The 20,085-nt window shown below is 45.1% G+C and overlaps 1 protein-coding gene across 3 annotated transcripts in view; it reads right to left on the reverse strand.

Annotated features, from left to right (window-relative positions):
- The window catches only part of MTHFD1L (methylenetetrahydrofolate dehydrogenase (NADP+ dependent) 1 like), a 283,519-nt gene that overhangs the window by 27,130 nt on the left and 236,304 nt on the right, over nt 1–20,085 (reverse strand). Inside the window, exon 29 of one of the 3 annotated variants that reach the window (XR_009506129.1) lies at nt 4,419–4,474. The exons of the other annotated variants lie outside the window; for them this stretch is intronic. The gene's annotated coding sequence lies outside the window, so the exon portion shown is untranslated. The remainder of the gene's footprint in view (nt 1–4,418; nt 4,475–20,085) is intronic. 3 annotated transcript variants of the gene reach the window in all.

Raw genomic sequence — 20,085 nt, forward strand, 5'->3', positions numbered from 1 at the left:
AACCAACTACAAAGACAGTTTTGTGAAACAGGGGAAATCTGTATGAACTGTGATTTTGATAATACTGAGGAATTAATGTTAATTTCTTTGGAGTGACAGTGATATAGTTACGTGGAGAATGTCTGTATTTTAGAGACACTTCCTGAAGTATGAGGGGCTGAAATGACATGATATCCAGGATTTGCTGTAAAGAAACAGGAAAAATAGGATAGATGAAGAAATATACAGATCTTGATAATTGCTGAATCTGGGGTTTGTTGCACCATGCTCTCGCTACTGAGTATGTTTGACAATTTTCATAATATAGAAATTAAAAAAATAACAGCTAACAAAAGATTGGGGTTAAGAGTCGAGTTAAAAAGGTTGATTCCGGGGCTTCCCTGGTGGCTCAGTGGTTAAGAATCCGCCTGCCAGTGCAGGGGGCTCAGGTTCGAGCCCTGGTCCGCGAAGATCCCGCATGCCGCGGAGCAGTTAAGCCCGTGAGCCACAACTACTGAGCCTGCGCTCTAGAGCCTGCGAGGCACGACTACTGAGCCCGCACGCCCTAGAGCCCGTGCTCCGCAACAAGAGAAGCCACCGCAATGAGAAGCCCGCGCACCGCAATGAAGAGCAGCCCCCGCTCACCGCAACTAGAGGAAGCCCGCGCGCAGCCACAAAGACCCAACGCAGCCAAAAATAAACAAATAAAATAAATAAATTAAAAAAAAAAAAAAGGTTGATTCCACCTGCAATCCCAGGTGAGTAAGAGCCCAGGGTGACACGGCCGCGGCAGCAGGTAGGTTGTGTGGGCGGGCAGGTGATGGAGGTGGGTGGCCTGCCCCTCATTCCAAGGCAGAGCCAGGGTGGCCTCTGGCCCCAACGTGAAGCTGAGAAAGGGGAGTTGGCCCCTGTAGGACTCATTTTCCCCGGTTTGTTCAAAGGCTGGGAAAGCCTGAGGCTCCTCCTTTTGGTGTTACCCCCTGCTCTCCAGCCCTGGGAGGCAGGCTGCACGACGCAAGAACCAGAAGCTTCCACTCCACGCGTGCGTTTGTGGCTACCTAGCAGTGGAGCCGGCGCGTGGTAAACAGCGATTACGGGTAAAGCTTATTACCATGTTGTCTTTCCCAGGATCAAAACTCCATCTCCCCTCTGTTAACATAAGCCATCAAAAGTTGATCTGTATTTAATTTTCCCTGGGTGGTCCTGGGTTGACATCTTGCCCTTTTGCCTCACCCTAGGAACTCGGGAACCCAATCTTTTGTTCCATCTGCTTCTAAGACAGCCCGCCTCCCGCTGCTGGCCTGGCGGTTCCAGCCTGGATTCCGTGTTTTGAAACCTCGGCTAATGTTACAGAGAACAAGGGATCCTTACATTTCACGTGAATATTCTGCATGTGTCCTGGCCACATGCGTGCACAATTGGTCTGCATTCATGAGAAAGCTGCAGAGCGGGAGCCAAGCTGAAAATGTGACCTCTCCCTGCTCCCACTTCTTTAAGGCTCCCCTAGACTGGAGACTGTCCTGCTGCTTGAAATGGAATAAGTGAACCCCATTTTGGTGCGAGCAAAGAGGTTCTGAGGGCTGGCCATCTGGGTTCACAGTGAACGGACCCTGCCCAGTTGGGGACTCTTCTCAGAGGTAGAATTACGGGGGTACGAGTGAGGGTCAAGACAAAGGGTGGCGGTAGAATCTGGGGGAAACCTGAGCCCACCGCGTTTTGAAAGCGCCTTTGCACGCTGGAATTCTTCCCGAAGGCGCTTCTCTGTCTTCAGTAATGAGCACTGACTTCTGGCCAGCCTGCCCCCTCTGAAGAATGCGTTTCTCTGGCACCTGCAAGGCGGGGCTTTCCCAGAAATGGAGAAATGTGCACAGGGCCACGTGCTCTGGGACCAGTCACAATGCACAGGGCGCACGGAGGCCAGGGAGAGGGGCGCAGCAAGTTCAAGGGTCCTTCCTACCTGAGCATCTCAACCTGGACCCATCCTCTCACCGCACAAAGAAACATGCTGCTTTGTTATTTACCTTCTGGCACTCTCAGGCTACGGGACAATAGCTTTTGAAACTTAGCAGTCATTTGAAATGTCCTTTCGTTGTCCTTCATGTCCCTGGAAGTCTGAAGTCTGTTCCTGTTGAAAATCCTAAGAAGCCTGGATCCAAATCATAAACATAGCTTGTATGCAGAATTTCTATGATGTGGGCATCTTGAATTCATTACGCCTATGGCTTTATAGGGTATATTTAAAATGTATACACTAAAGTGAATATAAACTTTATGATTCATTTTGCCCAAGAGGAAGAAAAGGATGAGAGGAAATTAAAGTTGTGCCTTGGCACACTGACCGTGGTGGAGCCTCAGTCAATGCCGCTGATGTACTTGGATTCCCATGGTCGGGACGGTGCCCCCTCTCGGGTCAGCCCTTCTTTAAGAGCGTGCTCGTTTCTCTGGAGGGCGATGATCTTGTTTTCCAAGGTTTTCGCTCATCAACAGCTGAGAATCTGCTAACACGAAACTACCTCATGGCTTGGAGCAAAATTGTTCACATTTTTCAGGTCTATGGATGAAAGGATACATCTAAAGGTCTGGGACTACCGCTCACCTGTGCGTGGGCATTTATCAATCCTGCCGGAGCCTTCCTGGAGATGGGTTCAGAGATAAACTCATACAGATATGATCATGAAATTCTAGCCTGAGAAAGCAGACTTGAAAAGCTCCGTTTAAGCAACGTTGCTTTTCAGGTGAGGCAGAACTCCCTGAACTTACTAACAGAAGCTCTGATGAAATGCAGGGCAGCCCCAGGTCTCCTTGGCATTCTGTCACCACTTAAAGTCCTTAAAGTCACTTGCAGTCCCTGAAAATGTCTGGATGAAGAAAATGTGCTGACTTAATGGATAAAATAAACCAACATATGTAAAACAATATATATAAAATAAATCAACATATGTAAAATCGATATATGTAGAAGGGCAATTGGCACATAATAAATGAAGTATACTATTTGTTTCAAAATCTGTTTTCCAAAACAATGTGATCTGACCTATTTATCTATCATCATCTAATGAGAGACACTGGATTTGAATCCTGACCCTGACACTTTTTAGTCATGTAATTTCAGGCAAGTTAAACAACTTTTGCCCTAGGTTTCTTCCTCTGCACAATAAGAATGAGCATAGTACCTTGTAATACTATTTTGAAGTTAATTGAGTGAACAGCAAAACTCTTCGAACAGGGCTTCCCTGGTGGCGCAGTGGTTGAGAATCTGCCTGCCAATGCAGGGGACACGAGTTCGAGCCCTGGTCTGGGAAGATCCCACATGCCGCGGAGCAACTAGGCCCGTGCGCCACAACTACTGAGCCTGCGCGTCTGGAGCCTGTGCTCCCAACAAGAGAGGCCGCGATAGTGAGAGGCCCGCGCACCGCGATGAAGAGTGGCCCCCGCTTGCCACAACTAGAGAAAGCCCTTGCACAGAAACGAAGACCCAACACAGCCAAAAAAAAAAAGAAAATTAATTAATTAATTAATTAATTAAGAACTTAAAAAAAAAAACAAAAAACTCTTCAAACAAAGCCAGCACACAATAAGTGCCCATGAGGGTTAGCTGTTATAACTATTGCATCTGGAAAGATATACACTAAAGTGTTAAAGTAGTATTTCTGAGTGGTAGAATCATGGATGGATGTCTATTTCATCTCCTGTTGAGTAAGTTTAAGCTTCCTCCAGGACACATTTTCTTGGCCTTCATAATCTTTGTGTGCCTAACCCTTGTGCCTCGCTGATAGTAGTCACTCAATAAATATTGAATTCAGCTGTTAGGATCACACTGGGTAATCAGCATCTCTTCCAAATATCAGTCTTCATTGTCTCATGTTTTCATAGCTATTTAGTAAGTTTCTAGAATAAATGTAGTAAAGTGAGATGAAATAAGGCTTAGTAAATACCAGTCATTGTGAACGTGTTTCTCACAAAATTGTGTGTCTTTTTCAAGACTCCTTGAGGGCTTCGATAATAGGTTCTGGACTTGCCCTCTCAAGTGGGGCCCCTCTGTAAGCCTGCACGGTGTGGTTTGCCATAAAAATAGCAAACTACTAGTTAATCATCTGCATATGTAGCCCATGAACTGGTGGCCCCCTGGGAATGGTAAGTAAATGGGATTTTATGGAAGTCAGACCTCTGGATAGGCAGTGAAACTGGCACTCAAGGAAAACATAAACAGCAAAAAGCAGGATAATGGGAAAGCATATATGGTATGATTCTATATGCATGTAAAATTACATATGTAAATTGGTATGTACATATATGTATAGACTGTCTTAAATGTAAGAGGAGGTTAACACTACGTAGTGAAGTTTGGGGTGATTTTTTTTTTCTCTCTTCGTACTTTTCTATGCAGAAAAATGTGTGTGCACATACATATGATACATGAGAGAAAAATAACCACCTACTTTCAATTAAGTGCTCATCCATAGGACTGCTCTGTTCAACAGACTTCAAAAATTAACTGTAAGAAAAAAAAAATTCACTAAGGATATGAAATCTGATGTCTCGTAGGGTTGCCAGACTTAGCAAATTAAAATACAGGATACTCAGTTAAATCTGAAGTTTGATAAACAATGATAAGTATATCTCATGCAATTCTGGGATATCTCTTTTCTTCTTCTATTCTACAGAAGAAAAGAGTCAATACTCCTACCATTATTTACATTTCTTTTCATTCTTTTTTTCTCTAAGTAGGTGTTTTTTTTTTCATATGGCCAAAAATCATACTGTGTGTGTACAGTTTTCATTCATTTACCAAATTTGTATTGACTTCCTCCTGTGGATCTGGCACTGTGCTAATAAGCATTGGGACTATCCCAGCAGTAACACACCACTGACTTTGCTACCACTAAATATAAAATCATTTTTAATTACATGGCTTTTATTTGAAACAATTTAAATGAGTGCATAATCTACATCAGGTTGGTATATTCCATTTTACTTAACCAATTTTCTATTGTGGGTTAATTTATTCATTCATTTACATATTGGCTTTTTGCTAGTGTAAATAATACTACTCTAAATGTCTATGTGCATCAAGCTTTTCTCAAGTTTTAGCATTATTTTATTTTTAGGTGATATCTAAAAATATTATTTTAATTTTCAGATAGATGGAATTTCATATTAATTTTTATAAAAAGGTTAATCGACTAGAATGACAAAAAGTTTGTATGTCTTGACTACAGATAAGAAACAGTAGTCCCAGCTCGCTGCAACCAGAGAAAAGCCTGTGCACAGCAACGAAGACCCAATGCAGCCAAAAAAAAAAAAAAGTTACTAGTTAAGCCAACTCAATAAAAATTTGTACCTAAACAAATAGTATGTTTGGAAACAAAGTCACAATTAGACCTAACAATATCCCTTGTATTAAATAAAAATAAATCAGTGGTTTAAAAAAAAAAATCTAATAGCATTGTATTATAAAGCATTGTAGTATTATAAAGTCTATAATGCAAATTATTACAGCTTTACAAAATATATTTTTTAATAAATTTATTTATTTTATTTATTTATGTTTGGCTGCGTTAGGTCTTCGTTGCTGCGCGCAGGCTTTCTCTAGTTGCGGTGAGCAGGGGCTACTCTTCATTGCGGTGCGCAGGCTTCTCATTGCGGTGGCTTCTTTTGTTGCGGAACACGGGCTCTAGGCGTGTGGGCTTCAGTCGTTGTGGCTCGTGGGCTCTAGAGCGCAGGCTCAGTAGTTGTGGCGCACGGGCTTAGTTGCTCCACGGCATGTGGGATCTTCCCGGACCAGGGCTCGAACCCGTGTCCCCCGCATTGGCAGGTGGATTCTTAACCACTGCACCACCAGGGAAGTCCCTACAATATACTTTTAAGTGTTAGAGTTATCCCCCTAATTTTATGTTCTTCTTTCTAAAAAAAAAGATTAAGTTCTACAAAACTTCCATTGAGATTTGAGTTGAAATAGCATGAAAGCTATACATTAATTTGATAGCAAGGAACATTTCTCCACCCAGGGGCAAGGAATTTCTCCACTTATCTAATTCTGCTCCTATGTGTTAACAAAATCTTATATCTCCCTCATTTTACCTTTCTCTTATGGAGGTTATACCAGGGTTTCTCCTGTCTTTCAAGACTGACTCCCCCTAGATCCACCCCGATCTAGCCAGCTCAGCTCTGCTTTTGGCTGTTTTATATATTATCTCTAAGTACTCTTTCAGTTAAATAAAGGGTTCTGTGGTTTAACATGACTTGAAAAATTACTAGACTACTCAGTCTGTTAAAATTCTGAAAGCCTTGGTTCTGTTATCTTGTAAATGCCTGGTGCTTTCTTGCCGCTGCCTTTGCTAGGACTGTTCTTCCCGCCTGAAGAGGACTCCCCTACGGATTTGAGCCGAGCCGTTCCTTCCAATCCAACTCAGGCCCCCCTCTTGCTCCTCACGCAGCCTCTCCAGGGCTGATAGGCACTTAGTCATATACAGAGAGTCCCTGACTAACGATGGCGCCACTTACCATTTTTCGACTTTACATTGATGCGAAAGCAATACACATAAAGTGGAAACTGTACTTTGAATTTTTAAAAAAATTTTTATTTATTTTTGGCTGCGTTGGGTCTTCGTTGCTGTGCACGGGCTTTCTCTAGTTGCGGCGAGCGGGGGTTACTGTTCGTTGCGGTGCATGGGCTTCTCTTTGCGGTGGCTTCTCTTGTTGCGGAGCACGGCCTCTAGGTGCACAGGCTTTAGTAGTTGTGGTGTGTGGGCTCAGTAGTTGTGGCTCGTGGGCTCTAGAGCGCAGGCTCAGTAGTTGTGGCGCACGGGCTTATTAGTTGCTCCGCGGCATGTGGGATCTTCCCGGACCAGGATTCAAACCCGTGTCCCCTGCATTGGCAGGCAGATTCCTAACCACTGCGCCACCAGGGAAGCCCTACAATTAAATTCTTATATTAGAGTGAATGAGAAGGCATGAATTTGAAGAATTTCTCACAGGACAATAAACCAGTGTACTCTCACTTTATAGTTGTGTGAAAATCTGCTTGTGATCACTCTCACACAGTCTCTAAACACTAGAAAATGTGTGAGGAATTGCCCCTTTGCGGGGAGGCGTGGCAGCTATGGAGACCAAAGAAGATTTTGTTTGCCTGTTTATTTATTTACGCCAACTAGGTTTTCCTCTGATTAAGACAACACAGCACAAACCAAGAGGGATTTGTGTTTTGGGGTAAAGCCAAGACATTCTGAATAAATGTTTCTTTAAGAGGAGGACTTAGCATCCTGAAACTTTGGCCAAAAATCCAAAAAAGGAGTGGAACCAAGTGCTGTGGGGCTGGAACAGGGCTGGGGCTGGAGGTTCCACTCATAGCAAACCTCTTCTGAATGCATTTTTTCTGTTCCTGGTATAATATACATATATCTAGGAGAAGAATCTTTCCTGAGGGTCTGCTCCATGTCAGGTACTGTCTGAAGCACTCCCTAGCCAAGCGTCAGTACACAGCCTCTATTTGACACCTACCAGGTATGACGCATTATAGGAAAAGTCTATAATCCCACAGTCTTGCTTCTTCCTTGCTGATCCCTTCAGCCCCCTTGATTTAGGCATTCATTTCCTGAGCACAGAAAAGGAAAGAGCTTGATATTTTTTGCCCCTTCTCGACCTCACAGTAGCACTGAAACATTGCAATTCTAGAGAGCAAGTAGCTTCCTAGGGCTGCCAAACAAAGTAACAAACTGGATGACTTAAAATAACAGAAATTATTGTTTCACCCTTCTGAAGGTTAGAAATCTGCAATCACAATTTTGGCTGCGTTCTCTCTGAAACCTGCAGGGGAGAATCCTTCCTTTTCTCTCCTCTACCTTCCAGGAGGAACAGCCATCTTTGGCATTCCTTGGCTTGTAGATGTCTCGCTCTTCTCTCTGCCTCTGTAGTCACATGGCCATCTCCTCCCTTTGTATCTCTGTCTCGGTGTCTCTTTTTAAAAATTTATTTTATTTTACTTTTAAAAATTTTAGGGACTTCCCTGGTGGTCCAGTGGTTAAGAATCCACTTTCCAGTGCAGGGGACACAGGTTCGATCCCTGGTCGGGGAACTAAGATCCCACATGCCACGGGACAACTAAGCCTGCACGCTCTAGAGCCCGCGTACCGCAACGAAAGATCCCATATGCCGCAACCAAGACCCGACACCGCCAAATAAATAAATATTAAATGTTGTGTTAATTTCTGCTGTACAGCAAAGTGATTCAGTTATCCATATACATTCTTTTTCATATTCTTTTCCATTACGGTTTATCACAGGATATTGAATATAATTCCCTGTGCTCTACAGTAGGACCTTGCTGTTTATCTCGGCGTCTCTTTTTATAAAAACACCAGTTGTAGGGGCTTCCCTGGTGGTGCAGTAGTTAAGAATCTGCCTGCCAATGCAGGGGACACGGGTTTGAGCCCTGGTCCGGGAAGATCCCACATGCCGCGGAGCAACGAAGCCCGTGCGCCACAACTACTGAGCCTGTGCTCTAGAGCCCGCGAGCCACAACTACTGAGCCCACGTGCCACAACTGCTGAGGCCCCTGCGCCTGGAGCCCATGCTCCGCAACAGGAGAGGCCGCTGCAATGAGAGGCCCACGCGCCGCGGTGAGGAGTGGCCCCCGCTCGCCTCAACGGGAGAAAGCCCGCGTGCAGTAACAAAGATGCAACTCAGCCAAAAATAAATAAATTAATTTATTTAAAAAAACAAAAAACAAAAAAACACCAGTTATATTGGACTAAGAGCCTACTCTTACTTCGCTATGACCTCCTTTTAACTAATTACATCTGCAATGGCCTTATTTTCAAAGAAGGTCAAATTTTGAGGTACTGGGGGTTAGGACTTGATATTTCTGGGGGACACAATTCAACCCATAACTGAGACCATCACATCTCACCAATTCCTTTTACAACTGTTTGTTTCCAAGGGAAGTTAGAATCTCAGAGGTTGAGTTGGAGAGTAAACTTGTAGGAAATGTTGCATTACTACTCTTGGTACTTTTGAAACCCATCTTCCTCTAGATTAGGCTGAAAGGAATTTTTGGATTATAGAGCTGAAAGAAGAATGAACCAATTAGACTGCGAGAGGTCAGCAATCCAGTTGGGCCTCAGAAGCTTCTGGAACAAGGGGCTATAGAGGAGCAGGGTTTCTTTCGTTCTCTTCTTTGGGCTTCATTCTCTCCATCGAAAGGACTGCTCCTAATGGCAGGTAACACGGCTGCTGTCTGGTCCGAAGTTTTACCCTTGAGCTCTCTAGCACTAGAAAGGACTGCCTTCAAGTCTGGATCTCAGGGTCAGACACCCTGCAGGAGAGAGACAGCAGCCCGTGCGGACAAGGGTGCCTAGCCATGGACCAGTGAACTAGTGAACTTTGACTGGTGGGATGGGGTCCCTATAAAAACAAGGCAGTTCCTGTAGTAGCCATGTAGATGTGGACAAGTGGAGAACGGAACCGAACAGACAATATGACAGGCGTCCACGATAAAAAGATAATTCAGGAGAGGAAAATCCAATTTTCATGTAAATTATCCAGATGGGTTCCAATGCTGGTTCACATTCACCAGAGAAATTACTCTGTTCTCTATTTCATGTCATTTAGTTGATCAGGTTTCTATCTGTGCCCCAGGGCAATGACGCATGACATTTACGATATCTGAATTCAAATAGTAATTTCAGATTAATTTGAAAATTGATTAGGTCACATATCTTTGTATACATGATTTTTGTCCTTTTGTGGTAGGGGGTGGAGTCTTAATATCTATTTATGGATCCAGGATTTATTTGTAAACACAGTCTTTCAAGTCAATTAGTAACATTCACTAGAGTTTAAAAGTGATCATTTTTGGAGTCCATATTTTAGCAAAGATATCTTTCCTTTAGTTTTGTTTAAAGCATTTAACTGTCAGAAATAAGCAACTCTGCAACTGCTAATTCACTCCAGGAATATAAGGAGCACATTCAATGTACTTACCTCCTTCTAGGTGATCAGTACTGATTGTTCGGCTAAAAGGTAAAAGCAAGTTTTACCCGCCTCTGCTAAACTACGGAGACCAACGATTATGGGAGCATGATCTTTTTCCTACCAAAGTCAAATTCTCAAGGTCATAAGTGACAGATGGCTCTAGTGAGCACCACGCCTGAATCCCAGCTGCTGAAGGGACATCTGCATCTGGATCCAAGTGGGCACCTCACACCCAACTTGTGCAAAAGCAACGTAACCCTCTGCCTTCTCCAGGACTCCCTTCCTCACGTGGCATCACTGTCTTCCTTGTGGCTCAAGTCCAGGGCCGAGACAACTCTTTCCCCTTGTCCCTGCCTTCTGCGAGTCACCAGAATTTGATCCACGGTACTGCCCGTGTCAGTTGTTCTCGAACTTGGCTGCGTGTCGGAATCCCCTGAGGGAACTTTAAATGAATTCAGATTTGAGGCCCTATTTCTGGAGGTTCTGAGTCAGTAGATCTAGAAGTAGCCTGAAGATCTGCACTTAAAGTACCTCTCCCATGTGATCAGGGGACTACCAGGATTTAGGAGTCAATGTCCTAAATACCTCCATTCCCACTGCTGCTACCCTAGTTCAGGCCCCACTGCCTCTAGCCCCACGTCAACATCCAGATCCATCCTCTAACCCAGTCAACCATGGCAACACATGCATTTGAACGCCTGCTTTCCCCAGACACTTTGCCAATCAGTGGAAGTACAAAGATGAATCAAACATACCCTTCCTCTCAGGACAACTCTTCACTGAGGGAGATAATCCAGGAAACCACATTCTGTTCATGAGATAGGTGCTCTAACCAGGAGAATAGGAAGTACCCTGAGGACCCCAAAGTGGGACTTTGGGAGGAAGTGGGAGGAAGTGATGCTGAATTTAGGATAAAGACGAGTTTATCAGACAGAGAGGGAAGAGGGAGAGGACATTCCAGATGGCGTAAGCAGGGGAATAACACGGCTAGACTGGTGTTTTAGATTTATTTCCAGACTTATGTTTTGGAATCACACTTCAGAACCTCCTCCAGGCCTGTTTGAAAGCTCTGGGCGGTTCTCCACTGTCTTGGGCATCAATTCCTAACTCCGTGGTCTTGTATTCAAGGTCTTTGGTGACCCAACCGTCTCTCCATCACTATCACCTCTCCTCACCTCCTTTCCTGTGCTCTGGTCACAATGGATGATTGGCTTTTCTTTTAAAAATCTGTGATCTTGGGAATTCCCTGGCAGTCCAGTGGTTAGGACCCCGTGCTTCCTCTGCAGGGGGCCCGGGTTCGATCCCTGTTCAAGGAACTAAGATTCCACAAGCTGCACGGGGTTGCCGAAAACAAAAAACAAAAAATAAAATAAAAAGCTATGATCTCACTTCTCTAAGACGGTTCCCATCTCTCATCTTGCAGTTCTCCCCCTGTCCTGTTCTTCTGCCTTTATTGCTTTGCCCACTCTCATTTTTAACAGTTCATTTCTTCACCTAGTTCACATTTCAAGAGACAAATGGACAGAGGCCAGACTAGAGTCTAAACCGAGAACTCTGACCCACCACCTGTAGCAACCAGCTCAGGAAACCAACCCCTTGTCTGCAATAAATAGACCAGGAAGCCACCCTGCTATAAGTCAGGCTTGTAGGAAACCAAACTGCTCTCTCTAGTGACAATTCAGGGAGCTAAACAATAACTTCTGTAACAACAGGCCCCAAATGGCCAGGACTTAACTAATAATTGACAGCCTCCTTCATTTTTATCCCACTTCCAGCTTAGGACCAGCCGCAGAGAGCCAGGTGTGCACTCCTAGCCGACCACGTGCACGCCCCGCCTCTAGTCAGCCACCTACAACTTCCTTGGCACCGCGGCCTCCGCCAGGGCACACCTGAAACCTTCCCACTCCTCTGCCTGCCTTTGAGTCTCTGCCGAATGCACGTGACGGTGGCCGGCTCCTGTGCCATAGCAAGCTCTTAATAAATAGCCTTTGCTTTTCTCATTTGGTTGGTGTTCATTTATTTCCACAACTTGTGAAACTGTTTAAAAAAAAAAAAAACCCACATGAAATGATTGTATCACTGGTCCCAATTTTTGGTATATTCAAAGAAATACCTGTTTATTTCTTTCCTTTTTAAAAGCAGTTCCCTAACCTGCACAGAAAATGACTAATCTTCACACTAGTCTATAGAGAAATGGTCAGCCTCCCCAGGTCACTATGGGAATCTTCTAGCCCATTTTGCCACAGCTATGTTCTTCCTGGCAGGAGGCAAAGACCTCGTAGTCAACGTTTTCCAGCCCCTTAGGCAGCCTCTCGGGCCAGCCTCCTAAGGGCTTGTCCTGTCATTTCCTTCTGCTCTCTTTTACCCTTAAATATCTGATCCCCTGAAATTAGAACCTCAATTTTCCAAGACTTCCAGAAACCCCAATGAAGCAGTACAGCCTGCCAACCTGATAGAGCTATCCTGGTAGGACAAGGTTCTATCTATACAATGAATTATTTTATCCTAAAGCAGCGTTCTCAAAAGCTTCAGTGGCGGGCTTCCCTGGTGGCGCAGTGGTTGAGAATCTGCCTGCCAATGCAGGGGACACGGGTTCGAGCCCTGGTCTGGGAAGATCCCACATGCCGCGGAGCAACTATGCCCGTGAGCCACAACTACTGAGCCTGTGCGTCTGGAGTCTGTGCTCCGCAACAAGAGAGGCCGCGATAGTGAGAGGCCCGCGCACTGTGATGAAGAGTGGCACCCGCTTGCCGCAACTAGAGAAAGCCCTTGCACAGAAACGAAGACCCAACACAGCCAAAAAAAAAAAAAAAAAAAAAAGCTTCAGTGGCTTTTCCACTGATACAGAATAACATCCAGATTTGTGGGCCTATCAACCAATATGGCCTCATTTGCAGCCACTATTCTCCCACCAGGATCCTGTGCTCCAGGAATGTTAAACTACCTGACCCCAGGGCATACCTCCTGCCTGCTTGCCTTTGCTCTCCTGGTTTCTCCCGCTCAGGATACCCTTCTACTCGCCTCATCTGGGTAGATGACCACATCTCTCATTCCTCAAGTCTGGCACCAGCAGTGGGAAGACCAAGGACGGGGAGTCACTCTGTGCTTCCTTACTTCCCAGCTGTGGGATGCTGGCATGCCGCTTCACCTTTCTGAGTCTGTTTTATCATCTGTAAACCAGGTTTAATAATAATTACCAAATAGGTCTGAGGGTTTAAAGAGAAAAATGCTTATTAAAACATTCCCAGCTTAATGTTCTCTTTCTTGACATGGGTGGTTACACAGGCATTAGCTTTTTTTTTTTTTTTTTTTTTTTTAATTAATTATTCTATGGCATTTTTTTTTTCCTTTATCTATTTATTTATTTTTGGCTGTGTTGAGTCTTCGTCTCTGTGCGAGGGCTTTCTCTAGTTGCGGCAAGTGGAGGCCACTCTTCATCGCGGTGCGCGGGCCTCTCACTATCGCGGCCTCTCGTTGCGGAGCACAGGCTCCAGACGCGCAGGCTCAGTAGTTGTGGCTCACGGGCCCAGTTGCTCCGCGGCATGTGGGATCTTCCCAGACCAGGGCTCGAACCCGTGTCCCCTGCATTGGCAGGCAGATTCTCAACCACTGCGCCACCAGGGAAGCCCCCGGCATTAGCTTTTTGATAATTCATTGAACTGTATATTTATGTTTGTGTGCTTTTCTATGTGTGTGTTGACATCAGTGAAAAAGAAATAACTGTCTAGTCCAGCTTAGTAGAGTCTTGATAAATATTATAAATATTGGTTGTCTTTCCCCTTTCTCTTTTCCTGCTGGAAGACAGATGACCGGAGTTAGGACAGATGGTTAATGCAGGAGTGACAGATCAAGATTTGCAAGGGTCGAAATGTGCTGCATTGAAGAAATGAGAGCAGTAAGAGGAAGTTTAATAGGAATCAATATGCAGGATGTTCAGAAGGAAACAGTGCAGTAACGAGTGGGAAATGTGCGTTAAGAGGAACTGTTATGAAAAAGCTCCGAGATTTCAGCTGGCTGCAAACTTGATCTGAGTCAACAGTGTAGCTTGGCCACTAAGCTCTACGTCCCTCTGCAAAACAAATAAGCAAACAAAACCCAAGCCAACCAGAACAAAACAGAAATTTCAACACAATTTTGGGTTCCAATAGATGTGTCATACTCAGATCTTAGGAGGTAAACGAACTCATTGACTCCTGTACCTGTCAGTCCACACCTGTATTGTGTGCTTTCGGTTATGAAAGCCTATTCTTTCTTTCTTTCTTTTTTTTTTGTAGCCGCACCGTGCAGCTTGTGGGATCTTAGTTCCCTGACCAGGGATTGAACCCGGGCCCTCAGCAGTGAGAGCATGGACTCCTAACCACTGGACCACAAAGGAATTCCCTTTGAAAGCCTGTTCTTAAGATGGGCCCATACCAACGACCAGGTACAGAGTTCTATGGCTATGATGCTGAGGGGCCTAAAACCATGTTATATGAAGATCTGGAGAATTCAGCCTTAAGAAAATATTTGGAGGCTGACCTGCACGGCTTAATATATGTAAAAGGATTTTGTCAAGAGTGATTGGTTTTACAGCCTCCCCATGCAGGGGACATGGGTTTGAGCCCTGGTCCGGGAAGATTCCACATGCCGCAGAGCAACTAAGCCCGTGCGCCACAACTACTGAGCCTGCGCTCTAGAGCCCGTGAGGCACAACTACTGAGCCCGTGTGCCACAACTACTGAAGCCTGTGTGCCACAACTACTGAGCCTGCACTCTAGAGCCCGTGTGCCACAACTACTGAAGCCCGCGCACCTAGAGCCCGTGCTCCGCAACAAGAGAAGCCACCGCAATGAGAAGCCTGCGCACCGCAACGAAGAGTAGCCCCTGCTCGCCACAACTAGAGAAAGCCTGCACACAGCAATGAAGACCCAACGCAGCCATAAATAAATAAATAATAAATAAATTTATTTATTTATTTATTTATTTTAAAAAAGTCTGAAAAAAAGAGAGAAAATTTAAGACAGTGTTTCTTTAAAAAAAAAAAAAAAAAAAAAAGGAGTGATTGGATTTATTCTATGTAGTTTCCTAAGGCAAAACTGGAATCAATAGGTCAAAGTCTAGAGGCAGATTTTGGATCATATTAAGGAATGAGGTCACTCATGACTGAGGCAACCTGAAAACAGAATGGACTGTCTGTCTGTCATTAGCAGTATTTAAACAGAGTCTTTATGGTTATACATCATGGCCAAATCCATGCAATATCCATGACCATTCATAGCCTCTGAATCCTTACTAGTCAGATAGCAATCACATAGGTAGACCTGCCTTACGGGCTTATGTCAGGACATTCGGATATCTGTGGACCACCCACAGCCACCCCACGGTGACAGTCTCATTCCCAGATGCTCTGGTCCTCGGTGCCTCCCCCAGCATGGCCCATGGCTGCTGAACCCCTGGGAGAAACCTATGCCAGTTTTCTCCCTCTCCTTGCAGTCCTGATTTCAGGCCCAGTAGAGCCCAGGACTCAGAGTTTGGGAGGTCTCTGAGGTCTGGGGTCAAGGTCAGGGAGCTTCCAGAACTCTGCCTTTGCTTACAGTAGGAATCAATAAGCTTTGGGAGCTCTAGCCAGAATATATGGAAAAAGGGACTCTGAGTTGCAAATAACTCACCTGCAAATGAACTTCTGGAACATGATCATTTGTGAGTTCAGGGACAGCCTGTGTTTGACACTCAAGCCCAGTTTATAGATAAGGGTATAACATTTGCAGCATATTGTAACATTCAACAGTTCAGAAACATGCTGAAAGAGCTCATAAAGCAACTCATTTTTCCTCCCACTGAAACTCAGGAATGTCCTTTGAGGACTTTTGCTGAGATAGTGAATGATTTGCTTTTCAAAAAACCTTAAATCAGGACCTCCATGTGATTCTCACACAAGAGCAGCTGATCATGTGCAGGGCTTCTCTGGGTGCCTGATTCTCCTTGGGGGGAAGCAAGACAAGGCCTGCGTAGGCTGAGACCCAGTTCCAGAGAGGGAGGGTATGAAGAAGTTCTCCCCCAGAAAAGCAAGTACGACTTGGTCCTCCCTCCTTAGAGAGCCAGCAAGAGCTTGAGTTCTTAAGTCCCTACAAGCCACTGTGTCCTGGATCCAGTGTGTGCCGCTGCGTGCTCATCTCCCTGCCCCCCACCTCAGCCGCACAGCTCGGCTTCATTTCTTTACATATTGGAGTTCCACATAATATTGTATTTTTTTAATCAATATTTTTTTATTGGAGTACAGTTGATTTACAATGTTGTGTTAATTTCTGCTGTACAGCAAAGTGATTTAGTTATACATATATATACATTCTTATATCATGTGGTATTTGTCTTTCTCTTTCTGACTTACTTCACTTAGTATGATAATCTCTAGTTGCATCCATGTTGCTGCAAATGGCATTATTTCATTCTTTTTTTATGGCTGAGTCATATTCCATTGTATACATGTACCACATCTTCTTTATCCATCATCTGTCCATGGACATCTAGGTTGTTTCCATGTCTTGAGAATTGTGAATAGTGCTGCTATGAACATAGGGGTGCATGTAACTTTTTGAATTAGAGTTTTCTCTGGATATATGCCCAGGAGTGGGATTGCTGGATCATATGGTAACTCTATTTTTAGTTTTCTGCAGAATCTCCATACTGTTTTCCACAGTGGCTGCACCAACTTACATTCCCACTAACAGTGTAGGAGAAAATAGAGTCCACTGCTAGTGTGTGTGTGTGTGTGTGTGTGTGTGTGTGTGTGTGCACGTGTAGCAGTTTGAAAACCACTCTTTATGGTCTGGAAGAACATTGCAGTGGGTTGAATGGTGATCCCCCCCCCCCAAAAGATATGCCCTTGCCTTCACCCCTGGAACCTGTGATGTGAACTTATTTGGAAAAAAGCATCTTATCAGATGCAATTAAGAATCTGGAGCTGAGATCATCCTGGATTATCTGCGTGGACTCTAAATCCAATGACAACTGTCCTTTTAAGAGACAGCAGAGACACAGACACAGAGAAAGGAGGAGAAAGCCACATGAAGACGGAGGCAGAGATAGGAGTGATGCGGCCACAAGCCAAGGGATGCCTGACCTCCAGAAGCTGGAAGAGACAAGGAACAGATTCTCCCCTGCAGCCTTCAGAGGGAGCCTGGCCCTGCTGACCCCTTGATTTTGGACTTCTGGCTTCCAGGATTGAGAGGATAAATTTCTGTTGTTTCAAGCCTCCAAGTTTGTGGTAATCTGTTGCAGCAGTCACAGGAAACTCGTTAGAATCATCACGAGGCATCTGAGTATACCTGAGGGAGGGGAGTGTTGACTCCTCGCATTACTAATCCTTAGACCTACCCATTCTTGGTGTACACCAGTGATCTCAGCCCCATGTTAAAAGGAACATTATGATTCTACTGCTGGGAGTCTATCCTGAGGAAATAACCAAGAAAACATGCAAGGATTTAATGCTAAATATATTCACCCCAATGCTGTTTGGAATAAAGGAAAGTTGGAAACAATCTGAATGCCTTGGAGGGGATCAATTAAATAAATTATGGTGCAGCCATACAAAAGAATCCTACGTAACTATTAAAATAACATTACAGAAATGTAACTATTGATGTGGAAAGATGTTACCAATTTTCTTGTATAAAAATACATTATGGGGCTTCCCTGGTTGCACAGTGGTTTAGAATCCGCCTGCCAATGCAGAGGACATGGGTTTGAGCCCTGGTCTGGGAAGATCCCACATGCCGCAGAGCAACTAAGCCCGTGCGCCACAACTACTGAGCCCACGGTCTGGAGCCTGTGAGCCACAACTACTGAGCCCGAGAGCCACAACTACTGAAGCCTGCGCACCTAGAGCCCGAGCTCCGCAACAAGAGAAGCCTGCACACTGCAAAGAAGAGTAGCCCCCGCTCGCTGCAACTAGAGAAAGCCCGCGCACAACAACGAAGACCCAACACAGCCAAAAATAAATAAATAAAATAAATAAATTTATTAAAAAAAATACATCATGGTGTGATCTCATTAAAAAAATAACATAAATGCATGTATTATGTATATATACACAGAAAAATCTGGAAGGGAATGTCAACAGTGGTTTTCCTTGAGAAAGTGGGTGTTTTAGGTTCTTTTGCTTCTCTATGTTGTCTGTAATTAATACGTAATTTATAACAATAGTGAAAAGTATTTGTGAGAATAATACTAATAATAAGCAATGAAAGACACTTCATTTGGGGGAAGAAGAAAGCCTGAGACTTGTCATCAGCCACATGGGGGTGTCAGGGGGAGTGTTATTTTGCCACGTGGAGGCTTTAGGGGGACGGGCCTGGGAAGGGGTCCATCCAGCACCAGGACAGCCCTTACTCCTGGGAGGTCAGAAACTGATGCTGGCAGTTAGAGTGTGAGGCGTAAGCTAATAAGCAGGAGACGCTAAATTAGACAACTGCAGGACTTCTCAGGGCCTTCTGCGTGCTCATGCCACTGCAAATCTCCAAGGAACAGAGGGGGACATAATTTCCCTCCCACCTTATTTGATCATTGGGCTAGGAACATATGATAGTACTCATGCTCTGAGAAACACAGCTGGGGAAATTTTGGAATAGTATCTGACATGCACCAGTTCAATTAAGTGAGAAGCATAAACCAGCCAGGTAAGAAACGGGGCAGAATGTTTTCACTTCCTAGATTGCTGGGAAAGGCAGGCTGCTCCCCGGGAGCCGTCAACTGAACCCAAGCAGTGTGCTAAGACAGTATTAAAAGTCTGGCAAATAAGGATGAGGAGCCTGGAGTGGACTGGCCACTCGTGGCCGTTTGGGCTCTGCATTTGAGAAGGAATGTAGACATTTTGGAGAAGGCCCTGAGGATGGAGGCCATCAGCAATTACAGGAGGCGATTATGTTATGTGAGGGGGGGAAGCCAAAGGGAATGAAAGCATCGACAGGCTTCGGCCCAGCACGATCTGAGCCCAAGTACTGGTGCACAGAGAAGAAGCCTGCCAGCAGCTGCCTTCCTGGAGCTGACCGCTGCGGAGACAGCCAGCCCTTTCCTAAAAGGGAGGCGAGTGTTCAGCTCCACCTGCAGGAGCTGTTCCCAGGCTGTTGCCTCCCTGTCAGGCTGGCTTACCTGGCCTTCCCTGTCCTGTGTGTGTCGACGACACACATGTACCTCATTTTACTGCGCTTTGCTGTATTGCATTTTGTACAAATTGAAGGTCTGTGGCAACCCTGCATCGAGCAAGTCTATTGGTGCCATTTTTCCAACAGCATTTGCTCTTTTTTTGTCTCTGTGTCACGTGTTGGCAATTCTCGCAATATTTCAACCTTTTTCATAATTATTATATGTGTTACAGTAGTGATCTGTGATCCGGGATCTTTGACGTCACTGCTAAGACTCGTTGAAGGCTCAGATGATGGGTAGCATTTTTTAGCAATAAAGTATTTTTCAGTGAAGGCATGTACATTGTTTTTTTAGAGATGATGCTATCGCACACTTAAATAGATGACAGTACAGTGTAAACATCACTTTTCTATGCACCGGGAGACCAAAAAATTCGTGTGACTCCCTTTACTGTGATATTAGCTTTATTGCAGTGGTCTGGAACTGAACCCGCAAGGTTTCCGAGGCCTGCCTGTCATTCTAAGTTGGGCTTTTCTTTTTTTCTTTTTCTAAATTCTTTTCTTTCCCCCCCAAAATGAGCCTTTGGGAACCCAGAGGCATGGGCTCTATTTGCAGCTCCCTCTCAGGCTCTCGGGGGCAGAGGGCAGCGGGGGCTAGGTGTCCAGCCCTGACCTGTGCAGGATGCAGGAGGCCCGGGACCGACAGGAGTGCAAGGGAACATCCTGCGTGGGGGTGACACTCCTGCAATTTCCCTTCCTGCCCCCCTGCTCCCTGCAGAGACCTGGCTCTTGTTGCTTTCCTTCTTCCTGTTGTCTTTCCCTCTGCTCAGCACACGTCACTCAGTGTGAGGGCAGCCGAGGCGCCTCTGCGCAGGTGGTATTTAGCTCTTTATGGCTCTTAGTTTACGTTCTCTCCAATCCCCCCGGGGCTGAGGTCCACTTCTGCCCGGATACCCAAGGCAGTCCCGCCCCAGAGCAGACCTGCTGTCCTCCCCGCTCCCCTCCCCCAACCCCC

The sequence above is a fragment of the Balaenoptera ricei genome, chromosome 12 (assembly GCF_028023285.1).
Source record: "Balaenoptera ricei isolate mBalRic1 chromosome 12, mBalRic1.hap2, whole genome shotgun sequence".
In the NCBI taxonomy this organism is placed as follows: domain Eukaryota; kingdom Metazoa; phylum Chordata; class Mammalia; order Artiodactyla; family Balaenopteridae; genus Balaenoptera; species Balaenoptera ricei.